The sequence below is a fragment of the Mauremys reevesii genome, linkage group 4, assembly GCF_016161935.1.
Source record: "Mauremys reevesii isolate NIE-2019 linkage group 4, ASM1616193v1, whole genome shotgun sequence".
Taxonomy (NCBI): Eukaryota; Metazoa; Chordata; order Testudines; family Geoemydidae; genus Mauremys; species Mauremys reevesii.
Window position 1 is genome coordinate 53,411,494 of NC_052626.1, and position 16,478 is coordinate 53,427,971.

The 16,478-nt window shown below is 39.9% G+C and overlaps 2 long non-coding RNA genes across 3 annotated transcripts; both read right to left on the bottom strand.

Annotated features, from left to right (window-relative positions):
- Positions 1-1,857: 1,857 nt before the first annotated feature.
- On the bottom strand, positions 1,858-6,756 carry LOC120405037. The gene is made up of 3 exons (XR_005598335.1): positions 6,589-6,756; positions 5,227-5,297; positions 1,858-2,220 (listed from the first exon to the last, which is right to left on the bottom strand). It is a non-coding gene; the product is annotated as an uncharacterized LOC120405037 (long non-coding RNA).
- Positions 6,757-11,127: 4,371 nt separating this feature from the next.
- LOC120405036 lies at positions 11,128-16,020 on the bottom strand. 2 transcript variants are annotated; one of them, XR_005598334.1, is made up of 4 exons: positions 15,750-16,020; positions 15,184-15,245; positions 13,896-13,968; positions 11,128-11,384 (listed from the first exon to the last, which is right to left on the bottom strand). It is a non-coding gene; the product is annotated as an uncharacterized LOC120405036 (long non-coding RNA). The 2 variants fall into 2 exon arrangements; XR_005598333.1 differs by lacking the exon at positions 15,750-16,020 and having other exon boundaries at positions 15,184-15,353.
- Between the last annotated feature and the right edge of the window lie 458 nt (positions 16,021-16,478).

A 16,478-nucleotide genomic window follows, 5' to 3' on the forward strand; every position in this document is an offset into this window, starting at 1 on the left:
TAAAGCTGTTAAATGTGAGGATGAAGCGAGAATGGTGGATGCTGGCAATATGCTTTTCCATTCAGAAAAGTCTTTAGGCATAGTTAGAATTTTTTGTATGCACTAAAATGCTTTCTGTGGATGGCCCAGCCCCAGACTGAAGCAGTCCCAAACTTGGCAACACAGATCAAACATAGGCAAGTATTCAAGACATGCGAAAAACCCAGAGAGCTTCTGATAAAGAGAGTTAGAAATGAAAACATATGTATCTATTCAAAGGTCAGACATGCCTACCTAAAATGGCAAAGATGTCAGACCATGGTAAATATGAGGTTATGTTAGTGAAAAAAATTTAAATAGTGAAATAGGTTCACTATTCTTCCAATGAGGGAATATTTTCATCGATAAAACAGCTGTGCTCTGCCATCAGTTGCAATCAGAAAAATGGGTTAATTCTGAGAGCTTATTATAATATTTCTAAGAAAAATTCATGAGAAAAAACTAAAATGTTGTTTCAACAAAGAAAATCTAACTCCTGTATTTTACAAAGCTGTACTTGACAATAAAGCTACCCAGTTACATTTGCCCTCTTCAGAGCCCCCCCATAGCCCGTTATCCCCCAGCCCAGAATGTCTTGGATTCAGATACTTAGCATAGTGCTACATACGGAAGCAACAAATGTAACATACTGCCCTTTAAAATGTGAGGAAATATGGTCCTAGGAGCACAAGGAAAGTTAGTAAATCAGGAAGCCCAAATTATGTTTGCAATATAATCAGCCACAATATAGTCACAGAGAGTGCAGGCACTGAGCTGGGTCCCCAGCAATGCTGTCTTCCCCAATGGGTGCAGCGAGGGCTGAGGGTGGCTCTTAGGCTCCAAACTACACCGACGGACCAGTAGAGGACAGGCACAATGAGACTACATATACTACATCCTTTCAAATGGTGGCAGTGCTTTTGTAGTCCTTTAGATCCTCTGGAGGAATTCTGGGTGAATCAGCAAGAATTCCTCAGGGGGCTCCAGCTGCAGCATGGGTGGCCCCTCTATGCTCCTTCAGAACCAGGCTGTGCAAAAGAAGCCATAGGACACACTTGGTCTTCATAATTCTATATTCCTGTCTTAACAAATAGCAATGGTGATATAAATTCATTGCGGGGAAAACAGAGAAAGAATGTTGGTCTAACAAAAACCCTCTCTCTCCAAGTCAATTATTCACAGGGAGGAAAAAACACAGGGAAATTCTGAATATTGTGCTGTTGGGGAGCAAATCTGGATATGTTCTTGTTCTGGGGGTTCTGCTGTTGACACAAAGGAGGCTGTGGACAATTGAAGGAGGCATACACATGAAGTACAGCCAGATCCAATTGACAGTGGAACATAATGTTCTGCCTGGAGGAACCTACACTGATCTCTCTCAAAATTGGTGAAACTGAACTTGCAAAACTTGAACTCTGCCTGTGCTGCAGAGATTGCCTCCTGGATTATGTGTTGTCACTGGCTGCCTGCTTGCCTATGCGGTCTGTCCTCTCCCTCTGGCCACCAGTGGGGACTCTAATCAGTTACCCAGGGAGAAACATCTGATCACATCTTCTCACCAGCTAATGAGCACAAGCAGTTTCAGTTGGATGGAGGCTGCTTAGTTTCTGGTGAGAACAATCCATTCCCCAGTCCATAGGAACACAATCAAAGCACAGATTGGCCACAGTATCCTGGCCCTGTCCTCAATCCCAGGCAATATTTCAGAATGTTGTATTTCATTGTTTAGATATGAAAGATCACAACCTCCACTGTAAGCTTATAAAACAGTCGTATTAAACCAGTGTCCTTCATAGATTATTAAGTGTGTGTGTGGGGGGGTGAAAATTGCCAAATACCTTTTACATTGAAATAAAAGCTCTTTAATTCACCGTGTAAAAATGAGAAATTCACAATGGTGTGACATTTGATGAACACGATGGTGTGACATTTGATGGAGTGAGCAGCAGAATCCTTGCCAGACAGCGCCATCTTCAACACATGGGCTTGCCGTTTCTGACGTTCTGAGCACACTCTCTCCCCACATTTACTCCTTGCAGCAGGGCATCGCTAACGTCATCAAGTCCCACCAACGTAATGAAAGGGGAGACAAATCCATAAAGGCCTGCCAAGGCCATGCTTAAAGGCCAGGCAAAAAGGACCAGTATGAACAGCCAGAGCAAACTCCACATCAGATAGAAGCAGGTTGTCTTAAAGCGCTCACTGAAACATTACAAAATAATCTGGATTAGTGCCAAATACATCTGACATTTTTCTTTCTACTCTTTTTTTCTCTATGCTAATCATATATAGCAAAAAATAAATTTGAGTCAGTAAAGGTGATCCAAATGCAATATAACAATTCTCACTTGGTATCTAAATGATACAAAATAATGGACAACACCCCTCTCTGTAAGCACAGTAACCTGATTTACAGAACAGTTATTTGTGTGCACATTTCTGTATGTGCCATTTAGGCCTCGGTTCTGAGAAGTTCATTCACACTCCATCATTGGATGAAGAGGTGCTTATGTAAATACTAAGGGCAAAATTTCAAAACTGGGCTTATAAATCCATATTTACACACTTAACATTAGATTTAGAGCTCAACTTTTGGGACCTAGCTTTGAAAATCCTGGCCTAAGTAATCAGATACAGATATTACTGAGTTTCCAGAAATAATTATGATTATGCAGAAATGGGGTCTCTCTCTCCTCTTACTGTCTTTTCACCCCTGCTCATCCTTGCTGCTCTTCCAAAAAGCTTAGCCCTCTGATCTCACAATGAGCCATTTTTATTTGGTACATTTCCTTTTATTTTAAAAGCTGTCAAGCTCTCCCTTCTTCCATCACCAACTCCACATACATCTCCTCTCTCCCACCCTCACTCAAAGTCATTCCTTTCATCCTTTCCAGCTGTCAAGAAAAAAACAGTTTTAAAACCACATCTGGGCCGCATCTCTCAGCAGTTTTATCTTTGAGGGGAAAACCGTTCCCAAAATTCAAACCAGTGGAGCCATTGCATGTACACAGCTCCAGCTGCTGGAGGTATGTTTATAACCAGTGTAGTTAAATCTGCTTTAAAGTTGCTATTAAAAAAAAATTGGTGTCCAGGACTTTGTCCACACTAGCACTCCATCCAATTTTAAAACTGCATTGAATTTTTGGGAAAGTTTCTGAGGTGCTCAGAGGCACTTGCTGGGTGGGCTAGCTCAGTTCAGCTCCACTTTGTTCCTTCTTCCCACCTCTCTGCTGCACAGCTGAGTGGGGACACAGTTTCAAAGTAACAAACAAATTCTTGGGGAAGATGCTTATATTGCATCTGGTCCTCCATACCCATGGTCTTTTCTGGTCTCAGTGATTCTCTTGGCTCCACTCTAAACCCTTACATCCAGAGCTCAACGTAGAACTGATTTTGGGTTCACTGGTCATTCCCAAATATCAGAGGGGTAGCCGTGTTAGTCTGGATCTGTAAAAGCAGAGTCCTATAGACTAACAGACGTATTGGAGCATGAGCTTTCGTGGGTGAATACCCACTTCGTCGGATGCATGGTAGTTCCCAGACATCCAAAAAAAATGATTTTTTTCCTGAGAAAGTTTCAGAAAGTTTGAAACAGGGTATGGTTGCAGTTTTTTTCAAAATGAGATCTCAGACTTCCCATTCTGCAGAAAATTCCAAAAATTCAATTATTCGTTCCCATCTGGAATTAAATTATATTTGAAATTTCACTGAACAAGAATCCCAGATTCCAAACAGCTCTAATTCAGAGGTAGGCATTTGGAATTCACAGTCTGCATGAGGTTCTAATCCTGAGAAGGGATCAGCCCCTCAAAACTCCTATTAGAGCCAATGGGAACAGACAGTGTCTCAAGATCAGGTGTTTAGGGCTGAACCTGCAAACCCTTCCTTATACAAAAATTCCCACTGGCTTCAGCAAGACTATTTACATAAGGAAAGATTTTCAGGAGTGGCTCATTAGGTTCTAAGCTCTTCAAGACAGGGATGTACCATTTTGTACAAGTAGCAGTGAACACTTATGATGCTGTCTAAACCAGAGATTATTTTGAAGTCAGAGATCCTTATGTCTGTAATATAGTTTCACCCATAACATATAATTTATGACAAAGCATTTAAGTTCTAACTCCACAACTCTACTAACTCTAACTTTACTTAGGCATCTAAGTCTCAGAGTACGTCTACACTACCCACTGAATCGGCGGGTAGCGATCTATCAGGGATCGATTTATCGTGTGTAGTGTAGATGCAATAAATCGATCCCCGATCACTCTCCGTCGACTGCTGAACTCCAGCTCTGCGAGAGGCGGAACCAAAGTCGACGGGGGAGCCGCGGCAGTTGACCCCGCACCATGAAGACATGAGGTAAGTCGAACTAAGATGCATCAACTTCAGCTACGCTATTTTCATAGCTGAAGTTGCGTATCTTAGGTCGATCCCCCCCTCAGTGTAGACCAGGCCTCAGATTTAATCACCAAGTCCCACTTTTAGGCACTGCTGGAATCCACAACCCCCCCCCCCCCCCGCTTAGCTGCCACCTAACTCTGTAGGCACCTAAACTCACTTGGCACCTACATTTTTGCAGTAAGAGTTCCCTGTGTGCCTATGTTTCCGCCTCTGAACAAATGTGCTGCTGCCTCCCAGTCTGGGTGCCCAGGTGCTTATCTCCCATCTTTTCCTCATCAGGCAGAGGGGAGAACTGAAATCAGGGTCTCCCACAGCCAGGTGAGTACCCTAACCACTGGGCTAAGGATTATAAGGGAGTTCCTCCTCTTTTGTCCCTGCCCACTCCCTCCAGCAATTTTGTGTGGCGTTAGGCAGCTTCTGAACATGCAGGTCCTAGAGGCAAAGTAGGTGGCCAAATGCCTATTTTCCCTGGTTTGTGGATCACAGTCAGAGATAGACACCTCCCTGCAGCCTGGACTTAGGTGCATCTCATCTCCATGAGGAGGCACAGCTTAGAGTACATGCCTCTCATTGGCAGCTCCCATTACCTACCTTACGGAGAGACTTACCTTGAGTGCTGGGTTTTGTGGATTGCATTCTAAGGCACCTATCTCTTCCCAGGCACTGTAGAGGGAGGGCCTAACAGATTGCATTGTTGTACCAGTGACTTTTCAGGCACTGAAAAGTTAGACATTGTGGTGCTCAGCATCATAAAGCCTAAGTTCCTTTGTGGATCTGGGCCTTAGAAATAAAACAAGAAGTCCTTACCTTCCATCAGACTTCTGAGATTTCTCACCCTTTTCAAGCATTGATGATCAGAAAAGCGCCACCTGAAGACACTATGACAAGACAGTCAGAATACTGTAAATGCCTTCAGCAAAAAATGGACTTACTATACCTGGAATATTGCATTCAGTTCTGGGCACCCAAATACCAGAAAGATGTAGATCAATTGGAGGGGGTTCAAATAACAGCAACAAAAATTATTCCTGTGCTTGTAAGAAAGAAATCCCATTGAAATATGTGAAAACACTCTCACTAGCTTCAATAAGATTTGGATCAGGCCCTAAAAGCGCTTTGCTATCAGAAGATTAAGAGAGAGGGGGAGAGATAACTAACTATAGGTAACTAAAGAGGTTAAACATTAACAACTGAGAAACATTTATTTAGAGTGATATACACCATGTAGTTATTTACCGTGATTAATGAATGAATTTACTCTGGCCTTTAATTATGTATCATTGTGGATCTTCTTATAAGTGTATTACTTAGGTTGGCATTTTCAAAGGATGCTAAGGGATTTAGGCATAAATCCACTGAAATTCAATAGGCATTGGGCATCTAACTCCTTTGGGTTACTTGGTTGTCTCTGACTGAGAGACTGTTTTGTTGATCAGATGCAGTAATACCATAACAACAAGCAGTGGGTGAAATTCAATAAATAGATCAAATAAACAACAGGGTGAATATTAAGGATGTCTAAAAAAATCAATCAGATTGGGAAACTGTCTCCCAAAGAAAATGGAAGAAGTCTCTACCACTTGAGACCTTTAAAGCAAGGCTAGAACACATTGTACTTTAAATAATAGTTCTACAGTAGCAAATGGCCTGATTCTGTGGTTAAAGTTAGTAACTATCTACTAATATAACCCTTATCATTGTAACATGCAATCATCTCCCCATTATTCAATGGATTTTATCTTCCCCAAGTCCCTCTGAGTTAGGGAAGTTCTAGATCCATTTTACAGATGAGGCACTAAAGAATAGGACAGATTAAGTTGATTTATGTGAGGTTGCACAGGAAGCTGTTGTCTAAGCTGGGAATAACCAGATCTCCTGAATCTGAGGCCAAGTCCAATACCCTTCCCACTAGACCATCCTGTCTCCCCAAAGAATATGAGAATGGGGTATCAAATAGCTGTGGTGAGAAAGGGCAGGCCAGATTCTCCAAAATGATCTGTGTGAGTGGGCTTTGGTATCTGTAGGGTCTTGCTGGTTTCAGGGGTTCTCTGCACAGGTATGTTTGCCCACATGGATCAGCTTGCAGGAGTAGGGCTCTACTTTAAAAGTTAAATACTTTGTTTGACTATATACTGTAACAGCAGGAAAATAGATCAGTAAAAGGCCTACCTTAAGACAGAGAGATTTCTGCAATCTCTTAATGAAAAGTCACTCTGATCCAGAAATTCACTGACGCATAAACACACAAGCAAGTCGAATATCACAAGGACCTTGCAAAATCCCTTGTTTTCCCTTATGCAACTTGACTGAGCATGATCCTACAAAGGGGTGTAAAAACATCACTACTTCCAAAGCAACTGAAATGATGTCACAAACAGGCTTATGACTTAATGAGGGGAATAGGCAGCAGGAGCAGATGAACTGTAAAGGAAAAAAGCTCTTGTTTGCATGATAATATCCCTAGTTGTTTAAAGCAGGAGAGGTGAAGAAAGAAAAGCTAAATGCTATATATGTGGACTTGTCTTGGAATAGAATGTTTAATAAAGCTCGCTGTGAGGTTATTGTTTTTTTAATATTCATTTTTATATATTGCCTTTGCCTTGTATAGTCCTGGGTGCTATACCTAGCTCAGAAACAGATATCCTATGTGACCTTGGGTAAGCCACTTAGACTCTCTGGGCCAGACTCTACCTCACACTAAAGCCCCTTTGCACTGCTTAGGGAAGATATAAGACTCCCTGAGTAATACCCCCCAGTGCAGAACACTCCTGTCCTTGGCACAGAGCTGGCTCTATGCCACCTCAACAACAGCCTCCCAGGAATGATCTGGGAGTGGAAGTGCAGGAGATGTGAGCCAGAGGAAGGAGGTGGTGGACTGGGGTGTAGTGAGGCAGAGCTGAACTGTGACAATTCTGCACCCCTACAACACCACATAGGGACTATTGCAACTTGTACAGTAGTTAGGTCTGCCCTAGCTTGCATGGAGGAGTTGCACTGACCCCCGTAGGGGAGGCACAAGCAGCTTCCCCTCTGTCACTTATGCTGGTGTGACGTCATACATACAGTTTTATAACTACAGCTGGAAATTCAGTAAACTAAAGGAGGTGATGATAATGGGGCGAGGGGAAATGATGGAAGAGAATAAAAGAAAAAAAAATCAAATAAATAAGTGAGATCGCCAAAGGAAAGCCAGCCAGCCAAAGGACAACCAAATCTTACAGGAAAGAGTAATAGGAGATATAAATAATAATAAGGAAAGGTGAGTGTTAAATAACAAAAAACAAACAAAAAACATCCAGAAATGTAAAAGAAAAAAGACAAGGAAAATAAATTGAGAAAGAAAAAATAGAATAGGAAAGAAGAAAGTAAAGGAAAAGAAAGGGAAGAATAACTAAAAGTCAATCTGGCAAACATGCATGATGTATCTTTACTCACAGGAGCAGTTCCATTGAACTCTAGGGTGATTTTGGCAGCTTCATTTCAGTTTAGAGTTGTAAACATCCTCTAATTTGTACCCAAGGCTGATAGAGAGGAAAAGAACCACAGGGAACCATTCTAGATCTTTTGCATAGCTCCTTCAGCACTCTAACTCTGAGCCTGGCTGAGTTCCAGGAGAGTTTGTGGCAATGTCACAGACATAGCCTTGACATTAGTAGTGCCCAATAATACAGAGAAAGCATGTAATTGAAGTAGCAGTGAAGAGGGAAATAATCAGTGCTTCAAAATCCCCAGGACAAAACAACTTTGATTGTATCAATCATATATTCACTTTGCAATGTACAAATCACTCTGATACACTTCAGAGTCCATTTTACTAGTTAATGCTATTGCTGTACCTAGATCGGAAACGACATGACAGAGTTTCTATAGTTATGATTGGGAGGCAAATTTCATTACACTCGTGTTCAGTGGCTTATTTCTTTCCAAAAAATGACCCTGGAATTGATATTTCAAAAGGTAGTTGGGGCACTCAGCCTCTACCGTCTCCCTAGAAGGGACTTGTCCATTGCACTTTCTGTTTACAGGCGGAAAGCGCAATGGACAAGCGCCTTCCGGGAGGACAAAGCCAAGGAGATGTCATTTTGACTTTCCCATCGAAAATTTAGATTTTGTGAAGGAGGGGGAAAGAAAATAATTTGGACAGACCCTCTTGTAGGTGTACATTAGGATTAGAGCTAGGCAAATCATTGAATTTTTGGTTCACTGGCAGTTTCAAAAAATAAAAATTCAAAACAAAATTTGAAAATTCCAAAACATTTGGCAAATGGAATGAGTTCATTTGAGGTCAAACAAAACATTTCAGTGCACCCAGACCTTTTGTTTGCAAGTATTTTTGAAGAGCTAGATTCACAAAACACCAGGAGAAGGGTGGTGGTGCTGGTGATAGATGTTCTCCTGGGCATTCTCCTGAAATGTGGGAGATCCCTGCTCAAAGGACCAATTTTTATACAGCTTTAACAGGAGATACTGAGACTTGACCCCAGAACATCCCGTAGGCCAGAGGTTAGCTCACTTGCAATATAGGAGATGCAAGTCTCTGCGTCAAGCAGAGGAGGGCATTGAATCTCTGATCTCCCCTATCCCAGCTGTAAGTTATATAGGGGCACCACCAGCAGCCCCATTTTGTAATGGGGTCCTCAGTCCCCAACACAAAAAAATTGGATGAAACTATTCCATAAATTGGCCACAAATTAGCCAAATCATTTGCTGAAAAAAAATCTTTTGGTGAATTTACTATTCACCAGAAAAAATGGCACAGCTCTAATTATGATACAATCTATAATTACATGGTCACATACTATTTTTATCTCAGGACCCTTACCTCATTCAGTGTATAAAGAAAGAATAGCTATGCACTATTTTGTTTTATCCTTATCATCCAGTGTGTCCCACACTATTCCAATCCTGCTCTGAAGACAGATTATTTCCTTATAAGATTTCTGTGACACTTATCATTACTGATGAGTGAATAATTGATTTTTTTCAGTTTGGTGGCTGAATGGAAAAAAAAAATCTTTTCAGGTCAAAATGAAACATTTTGTTTGATGCAAAAGAAAATTTTTATTTAATTTTTGTGTGGGGCGTTTGCATATATTTTATTTTATTTTTGGAGCCAAGAAAGTATTTTTGAAATTATTTTACAAATAATTTCAGTCAACCCAAAACTGCATCATTCAGCAAATAAACTATTCGTCTGAAAAAAATTTGCCCAGATCTACTCATCAGTATAGTGTGTGCGCTAAACATTAATAGATTTCTTTTCAGAACACCCCAGTCAGAGGAAGGAATATTGTTTATACCCGTTTTACAGATAGAGAAACTGTAGCACAGAGTAATGGTCCAAAGCAGAACTGGCCAGGAATTTTTTGACAAAATAATTTGCCATCAGAAAATGTTAATTCATTGAATCAGAAATTTTGCAGAAATTTACTGGTTTCAATTAAAATTTCATTGAGAATGTCTCTCAATTCCAGGTTGGAACTTCTGGTCAAATAGCAACTAGTCCAGAGGTTAGGGCTGTAGGAAAACCAGATCCAAGTCACTACAAGGCGCTAGAACATGGGTCTGCCACATCCTTAACCATCGGGCAATTGGCTTTCAGAGGTGGTGGTGGTGGTGGTGGGCCCGTGTCTCTAAGAGATTACTGGAAATGCACGGGTAAGCATATAGCCAATTTCACCCTGCCATGTAATGAATACCCCATGCAGTAACATCCAACTAATGTCCGCAGCAGGAACAGAGAAGCTCTTATAAACCCAAAGATAATGTTCCATATAAAATGTTCACTCTAACAAAAATATGAGAGGAGATATCCAGCAAAGATAGGCTATATAAAGACAGAATGAAAACTTTTAGAACACTCGGTTTCCATAAATTTTAGCATGTCTTTAAAGATTCTTGACAACTGGTTGGATAATGTTTCAAGCTTACAGTTTAGTGTATCATAAAATAAGAAAATGGCAAAGCAAAAGAAACTTTAATGTCTGTATTTATGACAACTGATTTATGAATATACTTGAAATTAATATTTCAGTGTAGCAAACTCTCAAACAAAGTTGCCATCATAAATATGCCTAGTAAATTAGCATTAAACAAAATGGTAAAGTGGAAAGAAAGCTAATGACTACTATAAACAATTAAGCTATGCATCAATGTAAATATATACATGGATGAATAAATACGAAAATGAAACAGTGATCTGACAAGAACGCCCAATCTAACTTTCACATATTTTATAACGAGGCCAAATAAAATTCAGGATCCAAACATTCTCCCAAACAGGGTTCAAATACAGATTCCCATCTTTCCAAATGTGGGCGTCTCTTGATTAGGCCCATTAGACTGATTTGAGCTCTGGGACAATGTTTTCAAATGTGGGTGCCCACAGTTTGGAACCCAAGTTTTGAAGTGGCCGTTAACGTGGCCGTTAATCCTAACATTTATTTGAGGTTTAGGTCTAGAGTTTCAGTTCTGGCTTCCCTCTCATTTCAATTCGTGTACACAAATAAGTAAAGACAGCATCATTACTCATTGCGGAAACAGGAAGAATGGTTTTAAAAGACAAACAGCAGCATTGCTATAGTTTCCTTCAGCGATTATCAAGTGCCATTTATACATTATCTAAGAACCAAACAACTTTTGTACTGAAATGCAAACATTTTAAGGTTAATAGAATAACTCTGAAATCCAGTGCAGTACACAATAAAATGCTTGTCAGTTGTAATTTTGTCTTTATTCCTCAGCAAAGGGGCTTGCCATTTTGTACATTCTTAGCACACTGTCTCCCCAGATTTACTCCCCTCAGTAGTGCTTCACTGAAGTCATCCAGTCCTATTAAGGTAGTCAGAGGGGAGAGGAATCCATAGAGGCCACCCAAGGCAATGCTTAAGGGCCAGCCAAAAAACACCAGGACGATGAGCCAAAATATTCCCCACATTATGCAGCTGCAATCTGCCATCTTGAACCTAGTGAGACAGTTAGAAAATAGGAGTTAATTTGGGCAGGTTCTGTTAAAAGATATTTTATATATATTTTACTTCCTAAGAAAAATTCCTATTCAGAAAAAAAAAGTTGTTTCAGCAAAGCAACTCTAACTCCTATATTTTACAAAACAATTTAATGCAATACAGTTCTCAAGTCACATGTGTAGCCTTGGGTGAAACAAAAGTTATTTTAGAACCACTCTCTCCCACCCCAGAATGTTTTGAATTCAGATATTTATCTATATAGAACTATGCTAAGTAGCAAGTGTGGGACATTGGCTTTTAAACTACAAGAAAATATGACTCCAGATAAGGAACAATGAAGATTAGTAAGGCAGGAAGACTATATGATGTTAACAGCATAAAAAAATCCAGGTCTTATTCACAGGCACTCTGAGGGTGCACATAACCTCTCAGGATGCCAACAGGCAATGCTGAGGTCAACTCCTGCTGCTTGTTGACTGCCTTGGGAGGTACAGTGTGTACACAACTAGAACCAACTCTGCTCAACCTCAGTACCTGTTGGCCCCTTTCACTGCCACTTCCTCTGGGATCCCAACACTGGGAGTATGTGATTTCTTTGACAGCCCAATAAAGTCGGGGGCAGAACCACCATAATAATTGTTTCCCCCGCCCCCCTCAACTGAGACAGACATATATTGTGAGTTGTCAGGGTCCTTTATTTTTGTCTTGCTCTTTCTACCAGCAGCCTGGGAAAACATTAAGACTATACATCCTAAAATATTACACAACCCTAAATGCATCTTGGTGCATCCTGCTATACTTGTGAGGACTCCAGTTGCTATTTGGTGGTGATTGTCACCTTTATGTTCCTGTAGGTTACATAAAGGATTCCTCATAAAAGTTTTTTCTCCCCAAAAAGGTTTTCTTTGGACTACTTTTAATGTTATATGTTAATTCAAATATGTTAAAATGTGGAAATGAACAGTTTGGGCATCCAGACAACCTTAAATCTGTTCTGTAGTGGCACCATTAGGAGAAAAGAAAAAAATTGAATGCATCTTTCAAAATCAATGTACCATAATCTAATTTGGGACCACAAGCACTAAAATGTCTTAATCAAAATCATATGCTTTTTGGATGGTGTCACTACAGGATAGAGTTAAGGTGTTTCAGTGTGCCCTAACTGTTAATGTCCGTACCTTAACACATTTGGATTGAAGTTTAATAATAATTCTTAATTTCCTGAGTTTAAAATGCCAGCTTTTGGGACAATTAAAATAAAATTAAAATAAATTAATGGAGATATACCTATTTCCTAGAACTGGAAGGGACCCCAAATGGTCATTGAGTCCAGCACGCTGCCTTCACTAGCAGGACCAAGTATTGATTTTGCCCCAGATCCCTAAGTGGCCCCCTTAAGGATTAAACTCACAACCCTGGGTTTAAGCAGGCCAATACTCAAACCACTGAGCTATTCCTCCCAATGTAATTTATTTTATCCTAAATTACTGCTATGTATTTTCAACCTTAATTCCATTTTCATGTAGTCTTTATCAGGAAATTAATATTATTAATCATTAAAGCTGGGCAAAGAAATTTCAACACAATAATTTTTCATCAGAAAATGGAGTTTTGCCAAAATCAAAATGTTTCACTGGAATGGCGACTTAGACAGAATTTTCAACAAGAAAATGTTAAAATGAATTATTTTGACTTTCTTGTTTCATTTCAATATGGTTGAAATGTTTGGTTTTGATAATGTACAAATGTTTGGTTTTTTACTCTTTTTGTTCCATTTCATTGTAATGTTATAACATTTATATATATTAATTTAGTATTTAATATTTTATATTAAGTTTCAACTTTATCTAAATGAAAAGTTCCAAAGTAGAAAAAAGTTGGAAATATTCTGAGAGAAATTCTGAAACTTCAATATTTTGTTCCGATTCGGAACAAAAACAAATGTCAAAAAGTGAATATTTCCTGTGAAATGGAAATGTGGTTTTCCATCTAGCTCTATTTATTATTTGTAATATAGTAGCTACAGGGTTACCATGAGATGACAGTCATATTGTGTAAGAACTGTAAAACACCGAGTAAGAGAGAGTCTCTGTCCCTGGGACAGATAAAAGGTGACAGAAAGGGCATATCTGACTTTGATGGATGGGGAAACTGAGGCATAGAGCAATTAAGTGTCTTGACCAAGCTCTTATCAATAAGGGTGGAGCCAAGAGATAAACCCAAATCTCCTGTTTCCCAGTCCAGTGAGTAACCAGAAGATGGTCCTTCCTATCCTTAATTACACAAGTAGTCCCAATTTCATGAGTAATCCTTATTCATGTACGTAGTCCCATTAGGTTGGGACTATACACATCAAGGTTTGGGCCTTCAGGTAGTAAGTTCCTTGGGGCAGAGATGTACTATTTTGTAACTGTCTCTAAACAGTAATTGCACACACTATCATTTTAAAGTAGTATCACTTGTCATATATGAATTATAACACAAAATATATTTTTACAAAATTGGTACCTTTAACCAGAATTCCCAATTGTCACCTTACTCAAAGAAAATCGATGACTGGACCAAGCTCCACCTAAGGAAACTAGAACAACAGGATCAGGATACTGTCAAAACAGTTAATGAACAAAATAAATTGACTCTCTCTGGAATACTGCATTCTGTTCTGCATTGCATTCAACCCTGGGCACCTCAGAACCAGAAAAATGTAGGTTGATAGTAAGCAGTTCAAATAATACAAAAATGGCTATGGTGCTGAGGTTTATTGAGGAAAAGTTAAAAGAACTGCTTGTTTATCAGAAGACTAAATAAATTGTAATACCCATCTATAAATATTTGAAGATGAAGTGGTTAAGCATCAAGGATAGTGAGAAATGACTTAGGGTGGCAAAATGGTAGTATAATTAGCCATCGTGAATTTACAATGATCTTTAATGAAGTATCATTGTAGATACTACAATATTACTGATTTAAATTGGTTGTTTCTAATTGAGATGCTATTAAGATGCAAAGGATGCCATGGCAATAGGGGCTGTGCAAAAAAGTCATAAATAATAAAATATAGTAGAACCTCAGCGATATGAACACCAGAGTTACTAGCTGACCAGTCAGCCACACACCTCATTTGGAACCGGGAAATACACAATCAGGCAGCAGCAGAAACAAAAACAAAACAAAAAAAGCAGATACAGTACACTACTATGTTAAACGTCAACTACTAAAAAAAAAAAAGGGAAAGCAGCATTTTTCTTCTGCATAGTAAAGTTTCAAAGCTGTATTAAGTCAATATTCAGTTGTAAACTTTTGAAAGAATGACCATAACATTTTGTTCAGAGTTACAAACATTTCAGAGTTATGAACAACCTCCATTCCCAAGGTGTTCGTAAATCTGAGGTTCTACTGTAGGTAAATAAATGATGGGATGAAATTAAGAAAATTTAGGGTGGCTACCAGGAAAAACTTCTTGACCGTGAAATTACTCAGGCTGGGCAACAGTGTCCCAAGAGACGTTCTGTTGCTTGAGACATTTAAAGCACAACTAGAAAATGTTATGCACCACAGGGTATAATCTTGCCGTGGCAGTGGCTAATGGACACGATTCCACAATAGGCCCTTTTCATTGCTAATTTCCAGGATTCTGTGGTTAAATTAGTTACAGACAAATACAGCAACATATTGGCATCAAGTAGCTGAGGTGCATGAGAGGTCACTGCTTTACTAACTTAATTTAAACTGCCCTTTCTCACAGAAAGATAACTAGTTTGTTTGACTATGAGTAACACAGCAATAGAAGGCTTACCTTTAAAGCATATGTGTTTCTGTGGCCTTTTAAATGACCAGATGTACTCTTCTAGGCATTCACTGAAGCACAAGAAAACAAGCAAGCTGAAAAACACCAGGATCTTAACAGAAAAGTCTTTGTTCCCCCTTATGCAACTTGCTGACATCATCTAACAGAAGTGTATCAAAACATTAACACGCCCACAGTAACCAATGTGACATCACAAACAGGCCACTGTTTCATGTGGGCAACAGGGAGCAGATGAGTGGAAACAAATGTCTTGTTATACAAATATCTCTGACAGTATAAACTTGGGGGGAAAGATTTGCCATTGAACTGAACAGACGCAGCCTACGCTCACACATCCTATACAATTAGTTGCCCTGTCTCTCCTGCCATTGCCCCTCACTTTGGGTCCCTGTCACACATTATGCCCCACCTTGGGGATGTCAGAGGCATGTACCCACCCCACACCCAGTCTTGTGCAAGCACCAAGCGAAGTGACCTCTGGCCTTGCGGGGCACAGGGGGAACAGCAGCTGCAGGGCTGGGCCATGGGGGCTCCAATCAGATGAACATAGTTACCATGGGGCAGGGACCCATGGCTCCATGTGGATGAAGGACCTGTCTCAGCAGGAGCAAGGAACCTGCCTCACCCTAAGGAGAAAGGAGGCAGACTGCCCCATTGCCCTCAGGGAATGGGCAAGAGGGGCAGCTCACACCCCCAAACCAACCAGGCTCTTCCCCTCCCAGCTGACTCTGAATTGGCCCCTATGAATTACTAGGTGTCCAGAGCTGGGGTGGGATCATAAACAGAAACACCCTCAGCCCTTAATCTTTCCTGTCTTCTTGCCACACACACCCTGGTGGGGTTTAGTTTAGCCTGCAGTGTGTTCAGACCTTTCCAACTGCCATCCTGTGGCAGTTACTCTTCAAATGTGCCCAGCTTTCTAGGGTATATTTTAACAGGGGAAAAGAAATCCATAGACACAGTTCTATAAAAAAACATAAAGGCACCGTAACTAAGGGAGGCAACAGTAATAAAAGAATAATTAAAATAAAATATTCCTAACGAATTATTATAATGGAAGAGAGGCAGAAAGAGGGAAATAAACTGAAATGAAATAAATACATTAAAACCCTGAAGGGGAAGTGAAAAATAAAAGTAAACCAGAGGTTAAATAGATCACAGAGAAGAGCTGGTAATGGAAGGATATAAATAAACAACTGAAAATTCTGAAAAAAGATTAGAAATAGAGCAGGAAAATGAAAAAGAGAGAAAAACAATGAACAAATGAGACAAATGTAAGGGCC